The sequence below is a fragment of the Saccopteryx bilineata genome, chromosome 6 (assembly GCF_036850765.1).
Source record: "Saccopteryx bilineata isolate mSacBil1 chromosome 6, mSacBil1_pri_phased_curated, whole genome shotgun sequence".
Taxonomy (NCBI): domain Eukaryota; kingdom Metazoa; phylum Chordata; class Mammalia; order Chiroptera; family Emballonuridae; genus Saccopteryx; species Saccopteryx bilineata.
Genome location: NC_089495.1, coordinates 87,701,068 through 87,719,340, shown reverse-complemented (window position 1 = coordinate 87,719,340; position 18,273 = coordinate 87,701,068). Strand labels below are relative to the sequence as shown.

General features: G+C 35.8%; 1 pseudogene; it reads right to left on the bottom strand.

Moving 5' to 3' along the window:
• Positions 1-292: 292 nt before the first annotated feature.
• Positions 293-18,273, bottom strand: part of LOC136309328 (nuclear transcription factor Y subunit alpha-like) — a 61,660-nt pseudogene continuing 43,679 nt past the window's right edge.

The window sequence follows — 18,273 nt, the reverse complement described above, 5'->3', positions numbered from 1 at the left end:
GCTGTGTACAAAAGGGCAAAATGTGATTGTAAGCATCCCTTCAAAAGAGTGGATTAATTTCCTGGAACAGTGAGAGACAGTAGCAAGGAGTACCACCTTAATCATCTTCTTCACATGATCTGGCGTAAGAACTCTCAGATAATCCATGTCATTGCCTTTTTATTTGGTGTGGCTCCTGTATTTAGGAACTATTCCCATGGAGAAAAATAAATGCCACTATCACTACACTCCTGTGCTATGACATGAGTCATGCAAGCATTTCCTCTTTCCTTTGGAATTTTTTTTTTGGCCTCTAGTTTGTCCCACTTTTACAAAGACAATGGTATTACTTTGTATTTACAGAAGTGGTCCTTCTTCAAGCAAATTTATCCCAGGTAGAGGGATTCCTTGGATTTCAGACACATGTAGCTCCAGACACTGTTGTGACCATCTCTCCTGAACTATTGTAATTACATACATTGGTAGAGTTACAATAACAGACCCTTTCCCACTTCTGGTTGTGTGGCTCTTTGTTCCTCTCTGTGCCCATGCCAAACTGGAAGCTGGAATAGTAGCCATACCTTGTTAAACAGTAATGCCATCTGCATTTACTGGCTGATAAAAGGTAGTCAGTCCTTCAATAGTCTGTGCAACTTGCTTCCCCTGGACAGTGATTTTTCGCTGTGTTTCTGTCTGTCTGCGGTCCCTGCATTTGCTGAGTCTGATCCTGTTGGCCCTGCACTTGCAAAGTCTATCCTCCTTTTCAACCAGATCTGGATTTATCTCTATGGATCCAACTATATTTGTTACAAATTTTGTGTCCCAGAAACAGACATTTGCCTGTTGATTTGACTTTGTCCACGAGGGGCAGTTTGGGCAATGATAGGTTGACCAATCAGTGTGATTAACAAGCCAGTGATTAACACTGACTTGCACCACTAATGGATGCCTCTGGACCTACTGTTGAGTCTGTTATGTGCTTCATTGAAATATTGCTCTTTTCTGCATTCTGCTTCATGATCCAACCAAGCTAGAATCTCAGTCACAGAGAGCTTCACCCTGGAGATCCTAAAAGACTATGAAGTGCATTCTTTATGGCAGAAAGACTAACTATGGGGCCTGGGGTCTGAAAACCTGGATGTAAGAGTAGGAGAAAAGGATACAGCTTCACCTGACTCTAGAATTTTGCAAGCATAGAAAATTCCAATGTATCTGCTCTAGTGGTAACATCCCTGCGTAGGAATGGCCTCTGAAGTCCTTGGATTAGAATTCCTGGAGGTGCACTTGGCTCATGGGCTCTGGGCTAGAGCCACCAGCTGTTCTTCTTAGCTAGCTAGGCACAGCTCAACTCTAACGATTTATTTTTTTTCAAAATATATTCAAAGGCATGCACATTGTCTACATTACTTTCTGATGGAGATACAGAAATTTTTAGGCAAGAATTATTTATAAAAACATTTATAACACTGTAAAAAATAATAAAAGCATAGAAAACTATGACAAGCCAAACTAGGAAATAAAACAGACATAGAAAGAAAGTTGTAGAGATATTAGAAAAGTAACAACCCTGTATAAAAAATCAGAGAATAGAGCACAGAAAGAGGAGTGTTTGACCAAGATCTTTAATGTGACAAAGACTTTGACTAGAAAAGTGGGGAATTTATGAAAAACAGATAGAATAAATGTCTTTCAAAAAGTGGAGAACAGTCTAATTTGACAATAACATAAAATACATATAAAGGAGTTGAAATCTCCAAATCTTTTTTTACTGTATTCTTCTTCAAGATTTCTTTGTTCTTTGTACCTCTCTGTATGCTTTATTTCTCCAGTATAGGCTTCTTATTATAACCTTGTAAGTCATCATTTCTTGGGTGTCTGGCCTTGAACTTATTTTGCATACTCGTTCTTAGGGCAGACACCCACGGCTTTCATGAAAAGCATAAAGGCTGATGACCCACATCCTAAACCAGTCTCTTAAACTCTCAACCATTTCACCAAATGCCTCCTAGTTATCTCCCAAGGAAGTCCCCGTAATAATTCTAAAAGCATTATGTCCATCATTTTCTCCCAGGCCTGTGTTGCCTGGAGTTCCCTAACTTAATCTATAGCAATAAAATGCTTGAAGAAAACAATAAGGAGGACTCCCTAGGCAACAATAATAATCATATGATGTCACATCTCTAGACAATTTAGAATATCCCTCAGAAATTGTCCACACAGAGGAAATGAGAGAGTGATAGCAATCGATCCTAAAGAGAGTTATACTGACAAAAATTTCCCTGAGATGTGTCTCTGTGCAGAAGTGGAAGAAAAGAATGAAATAGATTTTCAACTTTAAAGGAAGGCATGATGGGCTAGCCACATAATTTTCAGTGCCAGGTGAAAAACAAATATAAGTTGGGCTCTTTGTTAAAAAATTATTAAGAATCTCAAGTCAACCACAGTAGACTATTAAATCAAGTGTGGGTCCTTAGCAAGAGCAATCCCTGATGACTGCATGGCCCATGAACCCTGAAGCCATCCCTACTTCCAAGCCTGACACCCTGCCCGAGCTGATTGAGTTATAAAATACTTGGGAACAATGGGGTTATATTGAAAGTAAAAAATACTGATACAGAGACTTTAAATAAAATTAAAATTATTTCAGGTGTCTTGTGTTTCTTGGGCTTTTTAGTGAGCTAATGAATGAATATTTTAGGTACTTTGGGGTTTTGTTGGGATTTTACATAGGTTACATTTTAATTCTTTGTTTCTTTGTTGTTAATATTAACCCATGGCCTTATTTTAATAAATATTATAATAGTAACCTAAAAAAAAAAGGAGAAAAGTGAGATCTAAATGGGAAAAAAATGTGACAAAGACATTTTCACTATCCCATGCATCTTCTATTTAGCTCTACCATGTAATATCCACAAAGATCATAAGAAATATTTTCTAAATAGTTATACCAATTAAGAACTTGTGCTCTTACTTTATTAACTCACATTCTTCATTTGTAACATTTCAAGCCAATACATTTGATGTTTATTAGTGCTTTTTTATGATCAAGAAACACTCACTGTGTCCATCAGTATTTGTCTCAACCTGCATATGTTTATTTTGAGGAAAAGATTCATGCAATTCTTATGAAAGCTTGTTTTCAATTCTGACACCTTATCTTCAACCTCCTTCATGATAACCTCAGAGAAAAACCTATTATTTCTATTCATATTTCATTCTGCTATTATCTAATTCCTTGCATTATCCCTTAGTGGAAAAAAGTCTTCTATTATTGATCATGCTATCTTCCAAGAAATATTGAAAGAATCTTCTGTTGTTTTATTCACTTCCAGTGCAGCACATTCATATCCCAAAAGTACTTTTTGCAGTCAATGCACTTTACTCTTTCAGTTTTATTTCATTATTTACTCTTTATAGCATATGCAACATTTTTCCAAATTTAAGCAAATTAGGAACCAAGGTAAACTGTATATTTAGTAAGACATATATAAAAGAACTCTATGACTATCTGGGGCACATTTGTGCATGATTGTTGGCATAAATGCTCCTCTTCTGGTTCAGGTTTGATCCCTCATCATTGAAACCTGTCAATCATTGTAAAATTGTATGTGGGTTTTATAATGTGTGGATATTTCCCAGGGGCTAAAATAATTGAAAGTCTTGAACAACAAACTAATAAATAAAGAAATTCAACAAAAGGCATGTCAGGATGGACCATTCTGCATATACTTAATATATGAATTTTCAATGCTCAGCCAAACAGAAAAGAGGAAAAAGTCTATTACTAAAACACTTTGTGTAAAATGTTTTTTAGTTCATCTTGTTTTAGAAAATAAAATATTTTGAACGATATCAGGAACAGAAAGCTATCTGATACCATGCATTTTATATCACTGGTAAGGTTTTATGTTTTTAATAATTGGTGCATATAAATCTTTTGATACATAATTCTGATAACATATATAGCATATGAGTGTTTCTGTAACTTTAATCCCTTTTGCCTTGCCTTCTGTTTTGTTCATGTGTTACTTTCCTTTTCAATTATATACCCAGTGTCCCTTTTCTTTTCTTTTTCTTTTTTTTTTAAGTGAGAGGAGAGAAGATAGAGATAGACTTCCACATGTGTTCCAACCGGATCCACTCAGCAAGACCTTTCTAGTGCTGATGTTCTGCCTATCTAGGGCCATGCTCGCAACTGAGCTGTGTTCAGCCTGAAGCAGAGGCTCCACAGAACCATCCTCAGTGCCTGGGGCAATGTGCTGAAATCAGTGGAGTCATGGATGCTGGAAAGGAAGAGAGTGACAGGGGTGGTGGGCGAGGGGAGAGAAGAAGCAGATAATGGCTTCTTCTTTTTACCCTAACTGAAAATTGAACCTGGGACATCAACATGCCAGGTTGACACTACCACTGAGCAAACCAGCCAGGGCTCAGTGTTTCTTTTATGTTTTATTTCATAGTATTAAGTAGGGAAAGCCTAATTAGAGGACATGTTTTTAAAATTTAAAAGAAAAAAAAATAAAAATTTCTTTTTATAATTTTTATTTTTCAAAAGTTGTTAAGTGCTTGGTATCTATTCTCATATTTTGTACTCTGCAATGGCAGTAATATATTTTGTTCTAAATCATGTGCACATTACTCTAGTCATAGTTTCATTATTTTGTCAGTTTACCACATGAGTTCCAAATTCGTATTTATTCTGAGGGATATGATAGTAAGCCTGTACAATTTTGTAGTAAGTATATAAGCAAAATTCAAACTATGAAATATAGGAGTATTTGGATAAATATATTATTATTATTATTATTGTTTATGCTTGTTTTTTCTTTGTGTGAGTGCAGTAACCTTTAAAGTCTCATTTATTTTGTATTCTCAAAATAACAACTCACTGAAAAAGTATCAATGTCAGGAATGTAATGTGTCAATTACATTCCGTGCACAATCAAGTTTTTACTATAGGAGCTAGTATCCTAAATTCTAGTTTATCCTCCTCCCCTATATTATTTGAGTATGTGTTTGTATATGCTACTGCTTGAGAACATTTGTGTTAAATATAGTATAGGCATCTCAGTGAAGAACAGCCTTAACTGTCAATGAATTCAAGAATACAGGATCAAAAGATAATTCATTGAAGAGTGGGGATAGTCTCACATCTCTGTTATTTTGCATGATCTTTCACATGAAAATTACATCTTAATTACCAAAACAAAAGTAAAATAAATAGATAAAAAGAGAATAGTGATCTTACCCAGAGATGCAAGTGCATGCTAAGAAAGGGCAAGATAAACAGAGAAAGACACAACTATAAGATGTTCAATGCAATTATAACTACTTTATAAGCATGGTCAACATTAAATACAATCAATATGTTTGTAAGTTATGGTTACATGGAGGAACTTATTTTCCAGGTGTAATAAAAATTTATATTTATGTGAGGGCTACATTAATTAAAGTCAAGAAGAATGAGTTCAGAAGAATACTCCAAGCTGAGACTGTATGTTACAAATAAATTTACCATGTGCTATACCTGGAGATAGATGAAAACTTAAGGGAACAAGGCTATAGGAATATGCATCAAAGGGGACTGGAATGTAGGTCAGGACTACTATAAAAAAAATTCAGTTCTGGAATGCACATTAATACTAGATCCATGATTGCCAATGCTAGGTAGAGGTAGTGAATTTTAGGGGAACAAAATTGAAGTCATATTTGTTGGTATTGTCCCTTTAAGTATACATGGGGAAATGTATAAGATGCACCTTTCTTTGAAAAATTTGGGGTCTGAAAACTGGGTGTATCTTATACAATGGTTGTAGATTTTTTTAAATTGCATTTCCCACTTTTTTGCTCTTGTTTTTGAGCTCATTGTAGATTTTTTTACTTGCATTTTCCACTTTTTTGCAATTGTTGTCTTTGCGCTCATTGTTTTGCACTTGTTACTGGTATATTATGGTTGGTTACATTTTGCCACGTTCTACCCAGAAATGGATCAGAAAAGATTTTTGTACAATGCTGAATGCAAGCTAAAAGTGATGTAGTTTGCAAAAGTGAATGAAAATCATGCTGCTGAACATAAGTTTAGTCTTCCTGCAACTGAGAAATCAATCTGAGACTGGCTATGGGAATATGGGAAGAAGAAACCCTACTGAAAACAACATGGCAGAAGAAGGCCATGAGAAGCAAGTCAAAAAAATAGCTTGATTTAGAGAGAGAACTGAAGATATGAATTGAAGAGCAAAGGGCAATTGAAATTTCTGTGTCGCCCTGGCCGGTTGGCTCAGAGGTAGAGCATTGGCCTGGCGTGCGGGGAACCTGGGTTCGATTCCTGGCCAGGGCACATAGGAGAAGCACCCATTTGCTTCTCCACCCCCACCCTCTCCTTCCTCTCTGTCTCTCTCTTCCTCTCCCACAGCCAAGGCTCCATTGGAGCAAAGATGGCCCGGGTGCTGGGAATGGCTCCTTGGCCTCCCCAGGCGCTAGAGTGGCTCTGGTCGCTACAGAGCGATGCCCCGGAGGGGCAGAGCATCGCCCCCTGGTGGGCAGAGCGTGGCCCCATGGTGGGCGTGCCGGGTGGATCCCGGTCGGGCACATGCGGGAGTCTGTCTGACTGTCTCTCCCCGTTTCCAGCTTCAGAAATTAAAAAAAAAAGAAAAAGAAAAAAAAGAAATTTCTGTGTCCACAAAGATGGTTCAGGACAATGGAAGAAGAATTACTGTTAAAAAAGAAGTTACTGATTTCAAAGGAGGACACAATTGGTGCTTCAGGTTCAAGAAATAGAACATGCACCAGACTTGCCCAAAAGGTGCCTGAAAGCTATGAGCAGAATGTCCTTGAATTTCATCATTTTGTCATTCATTGTCAGAAGACACATCAGTTTGAGTTGGGACAGATTGCAAATATAGATCAAGTCCCCTTTCAATTTTATGCCCAAGTAACAGAACTGTTGATAAAAAGGAGGTGAAAACTATAACTGTGAAGACAAGTGGATATGAAAAGAGCCATTCTACAGTTATTCGAGCTTGTTGTGATGGTGGAACCAAGCTGCCTCCTATGCTGATTTTCAAATGCTAAACAATGCCAAAAGAGGACATTCCTCGAGGAGTGATTGTCCACATTCATGATAAGGGTTGGATTGATATCAGGATGGGATGAAGATCAGGTTTGAGAAAGTTTGATGAAAGAGACTAGGTGGGCTCTTACACAAACCTGCCCTATTGATGCTTGATTAGTTCAGGGCACACATAACGAAAAACACAGAGAAGATTGCTGCAGAGCAAAAAACAAAATTTGTTGTCATACTGCAGGCTTGACATCCCAGCTCCAACCACTTGATGTCAACATTTATAAACCCTTCAAAGTTGCATGAAAGATGAAAGGAACTAATTGGTTGAAGTCTTCTGGGGACAATTTGACTTCAGCTGGAAAAGTGAGGAAACCAACTATAGAAGAAGTTTGTACCTGGGTGAAAAGATCCTGAGATAATATCAAGATTAAGGTTGTTGTAAAGTCATTTAAGGAGTGTGATACTTTTTTGTCTGGAAAGCTTTTTATTTCTCCTTCAATTTTAAATGATAGCCTTGCTGGATAAAGTAGTCTTGGTTGTAGGTTATTCTTCTGCATGACTTTTAATATTTCTTGCCATTCCCTTCTGGCCTCAAGTGTTTCTGTTGAGAAATCAGATGTCATCTTTATGGAGCTCCTTTGTAGGTGATAGCCTTTCTTTTCTCTAGCAGCCTTTAATATTTTCTCTTTATCGCTTAGCTTTGGCATTTTACTTATGATGTGTCTTGGTGTAGGTTTCTTTGGGTTTCTCGTTAATGGAGTTCTCTGTGCTTCTTGAACTTGTGAGAATTTCTTCTGCATTAATTTAGGGAAGTTTTCAGCTATGATATGATTGAACAAAGTCTCTATCCCTTTTTCTTTCTCTTCTTATTCAGAAACCCCTATGATGCGGATGTTATTTCTCTTCATGTTGTCACAGAGCTCTCTAAGAGTTTTCTCAAACTTTTTTGAGTTTCTTTTCTTTTTTCTTCTCTGCTTTCATGTCTCATTCCACTAGTCCTCCAACTCGCTGATTCAATCCTCAGCTCCATCCATCCTGTTTTTAATTCCTTCTATTGTGGTCTTCATTTCTGATATTGTATTTCCCATCTCCAACTGATTCTTTTTTAATATTTCAATATCTTTTTTTATACTTGCTATTTCTTTATTTAAGTTTTTATAATGACCATTTATTGTTGTTCTAATATTCCTAAGCATCCTTACAATCATTATTTTGAACTCCACATCTGGAAGTTTGGTTATTTCCATGTCACTTAGTTCATTTCCTGGAGGTTTCTCTTGTGGTTTCATTTGGATTGTCTTCTCATTATCTTTGTGTGTTTGGGTGTTTTGTTTGTAGAGCTGGTTGAATCTAGCCTTGGTGTTGTCTGCCTCCAGTTTTCAATTGTGTTATTTCTAGGTCTTCTTGGGTTGGCATCAGCTATTATTTGTAATCCACTTTCGGTTTTGGGCTGCTTTGAAGTCTTGATTTGTTTGTTTTTTTAACAGGTGACAGTCATGTTTACTGATCTCAGCAGGGGGCTTATTTGAAACTGTATCCAGGAATGCCATGGGTGTAACCTGAGACTCTGAAGGCCTCTTGTGCCAGTTTGTCTCTCTGGGGGCAGGGTGTTTTCTCTGCTGCAGTAGGGGTAGGTATATCTCAGATCTCCATGGAGACCTGAGTTACTGCCCCTTCACCCCACTTCTTGTTTTCAACTGTGTCTTGTTGCACTGATTGGAGCTGGAGAGATGTCTAGAGATCTGTTACCCAGAAGCACTTTTTTCTTTTGTTTTGTGGAAGGACCAGTCCATCTCCTAGCTATGTCCACCTTCAGCAATGGATGAGTCAGATTCTCAGGTCATCCTCTGCATTCTTCTGCCCCTCATCATCTGTTTCTCTCTCCCCCCCTTTCTTTTTGGAAGACAAGCCAGTGCTTTCAACACACCTCATTCCCTGGTCGCCTGGCAGGTGACTGTGAGCAGTATTTTCTGCTCTTTTCCTTGGAGTGAGAGCCCTTCTGTGCTCTCAGCCACACACCCCCCCTCAGGTCCTGTAAACAGCGGAAATTCAGGCACTCCCTACCAGGTTGTTGTGGCTTCTTCTTTGCTCCTTGGTTTTTGAGAGCTGTTCTTGTAGTTCAGAATTGGTTTTTCATAGTGGTGGTTCCTAAATTATTTTGTAATCCAGTTCTGTGGTGTGAGCTGGGAGTTTGTGAGTCTGCCTACTCTGCTGTCATCTTCAGGTCTCTATATTCCTCTTTTATGATATTATTTTCCCCCTTTGTTCTGTTTACAACAGGCCCCTTAATATTTCTTGCAGCATTGGTTTGGTTGTAATGAATACTATGAGTTGTTATTTATTTATTTATTTATTTATTTATTTGATCTGGGAAGCTTCTTATTTCTCCTTCAATTTTACATGATAGCCTTGCTGGATAAAAAAGTCTGGGTTGTAGGCTCTCATTCTGCATTACTTTGAATCTTTTTTTTTATTCCCTTCTGGCCTCAAGTGTTTCTGTTGAGAAGTCAGATGTCATTCTTATGATGGCTCCTTTGTAGGTGATTGACTTTTTTTCCCTTGCAGCTTTTAGTATTTTTTCTTTATCTCTTAGCTTTGCTGTTTTAATTATGATATGTCTTGCTGTAGATTTTTTTGGGTTTCTCTTTAATGGAATTCTCTAGGTTTCTTGAACTTTTATGACCTTTTCCTGCATCAATTTAGGGAAGTTTTCATGTATGAATTCTTAATCAGTTTCTCTATTTCTTGTTCTTTCTTTTCCTCCTCAGGAATCTCTATGATGTGGATGTTGTTTCTCTTCATGTTGTCACAGAGTTCTCTTAGATTTTCCTCAGACTTTTTGAGTCTCTTTTCTTTTTACTGCGCTACATCTGTGCTTTTGTTTTTCTTGTCCTCTAAATTGCTGATTTGATCCTCTGCTTCATCCAGCCTGCTATTAATTGCTTCTAGTGCAGTCTTCATTTCTGATATTGTATTTGTCATTTCTGACTGATTCCTTTTTATGATTTCAATGTCCTTTGTGATTGTTGCTTATTTTTATTTATGTGCTCATTATGTTCATACATTGTTGCTTTAAGTTCCTTGAGCATTGTAACAATCATTATTTTAAACTCTGCACCTGGTAATTTTTTTACTTCCATCTCATTCAGTTCTTTTTCTGGGAATTTCTCTTGTTTATTCATTTGGATCACATTTCTCTGTCTTCTCATTTTTTTTCTGTGTTTAGACTCCTCCTTTGAGTGTGCTGTTTGAATAGCTAGCTGAGTCTAAGGTTTAAGTTGTCTGCCTTCAGCTATCAATTGTGTTGGTTCTATATCTTCTTGGGTTGGCATGATTTGTTGTTTGAAATCTGCTGTGGGCTACTTGTCAGCAGCTATTGCTCTTTTTGCTGTTTGTGTCAGTGATTTCTGTGCCTGGATAGTGTGGGAGCAGTCAACATGTCTATAATAATCAGCTTTCTCCTGCTTAAGGCTGTCAGTAGCTCCATAAAAGCTGAAAGGTCTGAAAGATTTGCCTTCACTTTTTAGTTTTTCCAACTCCTCTTGTAGCTGCCTTGTCTTTCCAGAGTCTTCTGTTGCAAGACTGCAGTGTGAAACCAACTGGACTCACCTAGTCAACCCCTGTACAGATTGCAAGTTTGTTGGGTTAGAGCAGCTGAGGTTGGGAATACAATGTTATTGAGATCCCTTACCTCAGGGGTCTCTGTGCAGTAAGTGGCTCAGTACAGGAATTGTCCCTACTCCAGGGTCTAATCTCTCAGCCTCAGCTGGAAACTCAAATTTTATTTCTCCCCAGCAAGGTGAGCCACAGAAAAATCTGAATTTCCTTGAATTGTTCTTTCTGCTGCCTCTTACTGTTGGCTGTTTGCTGGGTCCAGCAGCAATCCAGGGGTTATGATAGGTAGTGGGTGTGGCCTGCTTCTCAGTCTCTGTTGCCACTCTATCCAGACATTTTTTAAAAAAAACTTCTGTAGGGTGTGGCCACAGGAGTGTGGTAGGTGTGGCCTCTGAGAATCAGAGGTGGGGTCTGCTCACTGGCTCTCTGTGGGCGGGGTGTTTTCTCAGCATTGGAGGGGGGAGGTGTATCTCAGGTTTCACTAGAAACCTGGGTCATTGACCCATCCCCTACTTCCTCACCTTTTGGAACAGAACGACTCTATGCTCTTGCTGGAGAGATTTCTGGGGGTGGGGCAGCTGCCTTTCCCTTGGATGGTGTGGGACTAAGGGAGTGCCCCTCCCATGTAAATGTCTACCTCAGTATTAGAGAATGACTCAGCACAGGTGTTCCAGTCACCATCACTGTGTATATGTCCCTTGGCCTCCAACTTTACACTCTCTTCCTGAAACTCCTGTCCTCTCAGATTTCCATCCCATGGAGCCCAAGATAAGTGGCTATGAACAAATGTTTTGTGCAGGCCCTTAAAAACTGAAGCTGCATCTGAGAGCTCTCTTTCTCACAGAAAGAAAACCAGCTCTTTCCACAGCTAAATGCTGTCCCGTCACCTCTTCTAGGCTCTGGGGTTCTATGCTGCGGCTCTGGGACTGGGGCTGAGGACCCACATTTCTCAGAAAAAAACACCCTGCTGAGATAGTCCCTCCAGGCTGCTACTCACTCCTGAGAGTAGGGCAGCCCTTTCGTGTCTCCGCCCTTCTTACCAGTCTCGGTGTGACTTCTTAGGTGATCCTTAGTTATAGATTCCTCTTAGTTCAGTCCAATGTTGGATTTTTATGACAATTGTTTTTAATTTGAGTTGTAATCCAATTTGGTCCTGGGAGGTGGCAGTTGGAACATCTGCCTATTCTATTGCCATCTTGGAATCGCTATACTCTTCCTAATGATTCAGTTTTTAAAGCTGTTTGTATATGGACATGTCTCTCCACCCATATATGTTATGAATTTCCAATTGTATATTTTTCCTCTATTTAATAGTTCAATAGCTTTTTCTTATTAATCATTTTTCAGTAATTCACTGAACAGAACATTTCCTAGGAATCTTTATCTATACTTGGCATATGATCTGTGTTCAACAATCTCAGGCTCTGGGTCTATATGACCAACAAACTTTTTTAACATGACAATAACTGTCCATTTGGGGACATAATTTTGATGTTTGCCAAAGAATTGCTCTCTTCTCGCAGCAACTATGCCATAAGTATAAAATTTGTATAATCACTTCCTCTTTTCCACCATCAAGCCACATTGCTTGGACTTCTATATTGTTTGTCTAATCAAGATACAAGCCCCATCACAACCTCACAGTGCACGGTATTTAGGAGTCTTATCCCTTAATTTTTATTCATTTCTTTGCAAAAAAAAAAAAAAAGAATGAAGATAGACTCGATTTTTTTTACTTAACTATGTCTTCAGAAAATTAGAAATATTATCATTCATTATTCCCTCTAATATTCACTTATACTATTACAACAACCACTACCACACACACATATAAGCACGCAGACTGAATTGCACATACCTTCTATTATCATACCTTACCTGTGAGGTTTGATAATGAGAGGATATACTAGAACCATCCTAAATTAGAGAAAATTTTGGAATTTTTGCAGTGTATACCTTACTGCATGTACATTATACCCTCAGATACACCAGTGAGAAAATTTTGTAGATTTTATTTGTAGTAGTCTCTGAGAACAAAAACAGTATGTTTATTCAAGTCTCTTACAATTGCTTGTCAAACACTTTACTCCAGTGCAACCATTATTGAATTGGAGAGATTTCCATTTTTGTTAAAATTATAGTTCTTTTAAAATTACTGTTGATCAGAGATTAAAGATGTCATGGGATACTCTTAGAAAAGTCAAGATGTCCTTTTACTTGACAGGCTACTCTGGACAAGTAACAAAAGAAGAAATTGACAATATTTACTTTCCACACTCCATGAAGACTTTTTTTTGTAGATTTCTACCCAGTTTTTTTTTAATCCTTTCTTATTCGGCATCATAAAACAGTGAGGACTTATATCATAGAAATTCCCATTAAGAAATTTTAGAGCCAGTGAACTACCAGTGGGACAAAGAAAATACAGTTACCAAATCAATTACTTCTGTCCATTCTCTTATTAATATGGCAACAACTACCAATGTCAAAGATCTTACTGATTTTGATAGTCATCTGCAGAACATTGTACTGATACCTTCCTTTTATTATGTTAAAATATATTTTAAAACAATATATTTCGGAGCTATTTAAACTGAGAATCATAGCCCCTCTTTATACTGGATTCAAAGTCATGTTATACCACCCTATCCCCTTGGGTTAACATGTTTATATATTTTGGCCAAGAAAATGTGATGAGAAATGACATGTCACTCCTGGGTAGAAATACTAGTTGCTAATGCTTGAGTTTCATTTACTCTTAATGTATCACACTCAGAGCTAGAAAACTGTATATTTCAGATTTGGGGCTAGAAAAGTTGCTGTCTTTTTAAGCCTGACTTACTGAGTTGTGTAAGAAAGGATAGTTGCTCCAGTGACCACTTAGGTTTGAAGGGAGATTTTTCTAAGTGTTCAGTCTCTGCCATCAGAGAGTTTTTGTTGTCACAACATAACATAGTCTTTCCTGAACAACACAGAAGTGTGCTCACTTTATTATGTTTTATTATTCTGTCTTTTCCCATGCAGTGATGAATAACATTTTAAACTGAAAAGGGCCTGTATGTTGACTTGCAGAGGTCAAAGAAGGTAGTAAGCAGTGTGATTGGCTATTTTTACAAAAGAACCACAAGTAAAGAGTAGGCAGAGAAAGAAGGCAGAAGCTCTGGGACTTGTGAGCCTCTATTTTATTGCTTCTTTTTAGTGTTCTACCCTCTGGATTGCAGTAAGAGGCAAGAATCATTAATTAATGCATGAATCTTCCTCAATGTTAGTAGTCTATACTCATTCATGAAAGCCTGGAAAAAAAGAGTTTTATTATTCTTAATAAGAAAAACACTTTACTTAGTTAAACATTGTTGAGAACCAAATCATACTAGTAAAATGTAGTTTAATTGTGCCCATTGTAACCATGCCTGTAGAAATAAGGTCTGACAGCTCTTAGTAGAATAAAGTTGTACCCCTGAAATTTATGTAATATTATTAACCAATGCTACTCACATATATTTAATAAAAGAAATGCAAGTAGAACCCCCAAAAGTAACCAAAACAAAATCCAAGATTCATTCAAGCATGCAGTTTCATTGCAGCCTATTCCAAAATACTTGAATCTAGCCAATATCTGCTCCAGATAACTCTTTCCCCTTCTTCTGCTATTGTGTAAAAATGTCAATATCACACCCTCTATTCTTTCTTACTCATGAATATTTGTGTCCTGGTGAACAAGTTATTCTGTATGCTGACTAAAATAACATATTTTTACATATGTATAGGTAGGTTAAAAAGGAAAAAAAATTACATCACATTATGTAGAAAAATAATAATTCAGTTAATTGAGAAAAAGTATATATTATTAGAAAAGCACAATGCATATAATTTTTATTGATTTGTGCTAGTATTGATCATTCTTGTAAATTAGTGACTGGCAGACTGTATTGGTAAATAATTCATTTTGAGGGCAGCATGTATGAGAACCAGTTAAATTTATGTAAAGTTTTTCATGATTTTTTAGCTCATGTTTCACTCATTAACCTTTATGCTGGATATTTGGAACTTTGTATTCTTTATGTCATTTCTATTCATTATTTTATACATGTCATTTATGAAGAATTCTCTCTTATATATATTAATTGACACCTGAGATGGAAATGTTGCAAATAGCATAGCTAAGAAGAATAAGTGAGGATAGGATAGGTCAGACTCACTTGGGCAAAAAATATAATAAACCCAAAAGAGAAAAATCTAAAATATATGGTTCGCAACTATATAATGTCTTATTGTCAAGCATATTACTTCCATCACCATTTTTTTACTCAAAGACAAAACTTCTGTGTAATCTCAAACTATATATTTGTTTCTAATTATTTGTTTAGTTTTTTTCTACTGAGTTGTGATTTTTATTTTTTTATGTACTCTAAATTTTTAAAATTAATTTGTCTGTTCACTGATGAAAAATAGAATATTTGATAATGATTACATATCCATAAAATCAATTTGTCACAATCACAAAGATTTTCAATGAATATAATCCAGATTAAAGGAGATTTTTTGTAACGTTTTTCTTAGTTAATAAAGCAATAACCCTTTTATTATGAATGAAAAGCAGACACAAAACACATCAGAAATCTGTTAATTAATTATTAGGAAAATCAAATTAAAAAGAAATCATATTAATATATATATTTATTATTTATATATATAACATGAAGGTTTAGCACATTTAGAGTAGAAAAAACACTGGGACATTACCTAAGTATATTTTGAGATATCTATATTTTTGAGTGTTAAAAAGAAAATAAGGTAATAAAATATCAAAGCCCAAAGCTGAATTTATATAGAAGCATTTGGCTTAAAATAACTAAATGTTTTTGAACTGAATGTAACTTTTTCACAACTCTGCCTTTTACTTCAATTTATTGCTGTAAAACTTTGTCTTTAGAGGAAAAAAAAAGAAAAAGAAAAAATGAAGAGTTAGTGGAAGTGTTTGCAACCAGTTGGAATTTCAGTAATCTAGATTGTAAGTGCTAATTGGTATAACACTGTAGATAAGCATCTCTTATTATTATAAAACAAAGTCTTTTATTATGAAGCTATTATAGTATAGATTTTTCCATAGGTACTGGTCTCTAGGCTTCCATAGGAAAATCCTAATAAGCATATAGGAGGCATTATTTTTTTGATGCAATGCTTTAATAGTAATTAAATATGTATTTAATAAATGCATCTTGTTTGTAAAGGAAAAAAGGTATCTTATTGTGTTACGTCATTCAATAAATAGCTTGTAGGTAGATTCAAGCATGATAACTTTCACATCTTCTACAAGAGTGACAACCCAAGCACTAGAATATAGAGTCATTTTAATTACCATAAAATATTGCAAAAAGCTACAGTATTCTTTTGTATTAATTACTGGTGAATTGAATTTTAGTGTTTTAAAGACAAGATAAAAAATCTTGATACTTGCTCTGGAAATCTCATTTTCTCTGGTAAAATTCAGTAAATTACATTGATAAAAACCCAATTATCTGAAAGTTGACTGCCTGATTTCATACCCCACTCTGCTGTCTGTCAGCTTTGACAAGAACTTTGAGCAAGTTCCTTATTGGCTGGGGTTTTAGTCTTTTCATCTGGAAACCGAGGAAAATAATATACCTATTTATCTTACATGGTTATTGAGAAAATAAAATAATAACATAAAATGCTTAGAATAGTGCCTAGCACATGGCAATTTCTGTGTACAATTTACTTTACACTAACTTTATATTATTTTACTTTGAATATCAGAAATAAATGTTTCCATCTAAGAGTGTGTATTGTTTCAATGATAAATTTGAAATAACCCTACAGCTAGATGTCAAAAAGTGTAGCTGGTATCCTTTTGGGTTCATAGAAGAAGGTTTAGGATTTATAAACATGTAAATTCACAGCCAGGGACTTTGTAGGAAAGCTTTATGAATTAGACATTATTTTATCATTTTACAATATTTCAGATTGTAATTTCTATAATTGGTAGTGTTTAAGAATGTATGCTTCTTCATACAAAATAAAGCCCAATTTTTTTTTATTTTAATTTTTTATTAATTTTAATTTATTCTGTTAACATGAATTCAAGTGTCCCACTCCATATAACTCCCTCACTCCCAGCCCCTATTACCCCCCTCTTGCCCTCCTGCCCCCTAACTCCCTCCCCCTTTCCATTTAGGATTTGCTGTCCTGTTATCTATGTGTTATGTATATGTACTTTCACGAATCCTTTCACCTTCTCTGATCTCATCCCCCCTCATCCCCTTTTCCTCTGACAGCTATCTCTCTGTTCCTTGTGACCCTGCCTCTGCCTCTATTCTGTTCCTCAGTTCACTTTGTTCATTAGATTTCACATATAAGTGAGATCATATAATTTTTGTCTTTCTCTGCCTGGCTTATTTCACTTAGCATAATAATCTCCAGGTCCATCCATGCCATTGCAAAAGGTAAGAGATCCTTCTTTTTCATGGCTGCATAGTATTCCATTGTGCATATGTACCACAACTTTTTAACCTACTTGTCCACTCATGGACACTTGAAGCTAATTTTTTTTAAAAGTAAAATTATACCCAACTTCTATGCCACAGTATCAGAAATAAAATCTTACCGTGTTTCAGATACACGTTCTCTCTCTTTTTTATTTTTATTTTTTGGTAAATTAACCTTATTTTAAATAATAGTACTTATTTTCCTTAAATAAACATGAAAGAGTGAATTATTTTTTGCAAGTTTTTTTTTATATATTAAAATCCAGATGAGTATATTAGCCCAAATTGATCTTATCTGGTATGGTTATAAAGCAATATATAAGTTAATGTCATAAAATTTGGTAATGCTATATTTTCTTCCTGGATATTATCTATACCAGATTAGTAAAGAAATCCATATCAAGTCTTATTCAGAGTTAGTGAATTTCAAAATATTCTTTAAAATTCTTTCATTAGAATAACTTTCAAAGTTGCCTCTTAGTACTCTCACTTCCCTAGAACAGTCCCTCCGATTTCATCTAAGTCTATTTGGGAAAACAAGATTTAAACGAAAATTTAAGAAACAAATTCCTGTTGACAGCATTGTCTTTTTTGTTTTGAAATACCCTTTAACCAAACTCATCCTGTGAGCTCTTGGTGATATAAACCTTTTACCATATGCCTTGAAAAATCTTACAGCTAGATATCTACAACATTTTCCAAAATTACTAAATATATATTTTAGATTTCTTTGAGGGTAGTTGTGAGCAAGAATTAAATGAGCCAGATATCTCAATCTCAAATCCTAATTTCCTAATTAAATACACACACACACACACACCCAAACATACTTTAAGTAGTTACAATAATTTTTGTTTCACTATTTTGATATTTTAATTGACGTGATAGAAAAAGCTTGTATTTTTAACAAATTCAACATAGTAAACTGGATATCAGCTTTTTATCAGTTCCTTTCCCTCTACATATGTTAAAAAATATTTTTTAAAATTAGTTATAGGTATCTAGTCTTCTGTTGAATGTTACACACTGGAAACACAAAAATATCAACAATTACAGAAAGATACTCATAACCCTCAGTCATAGTTTTAACAGATTACATTGCTGTGGACAGTT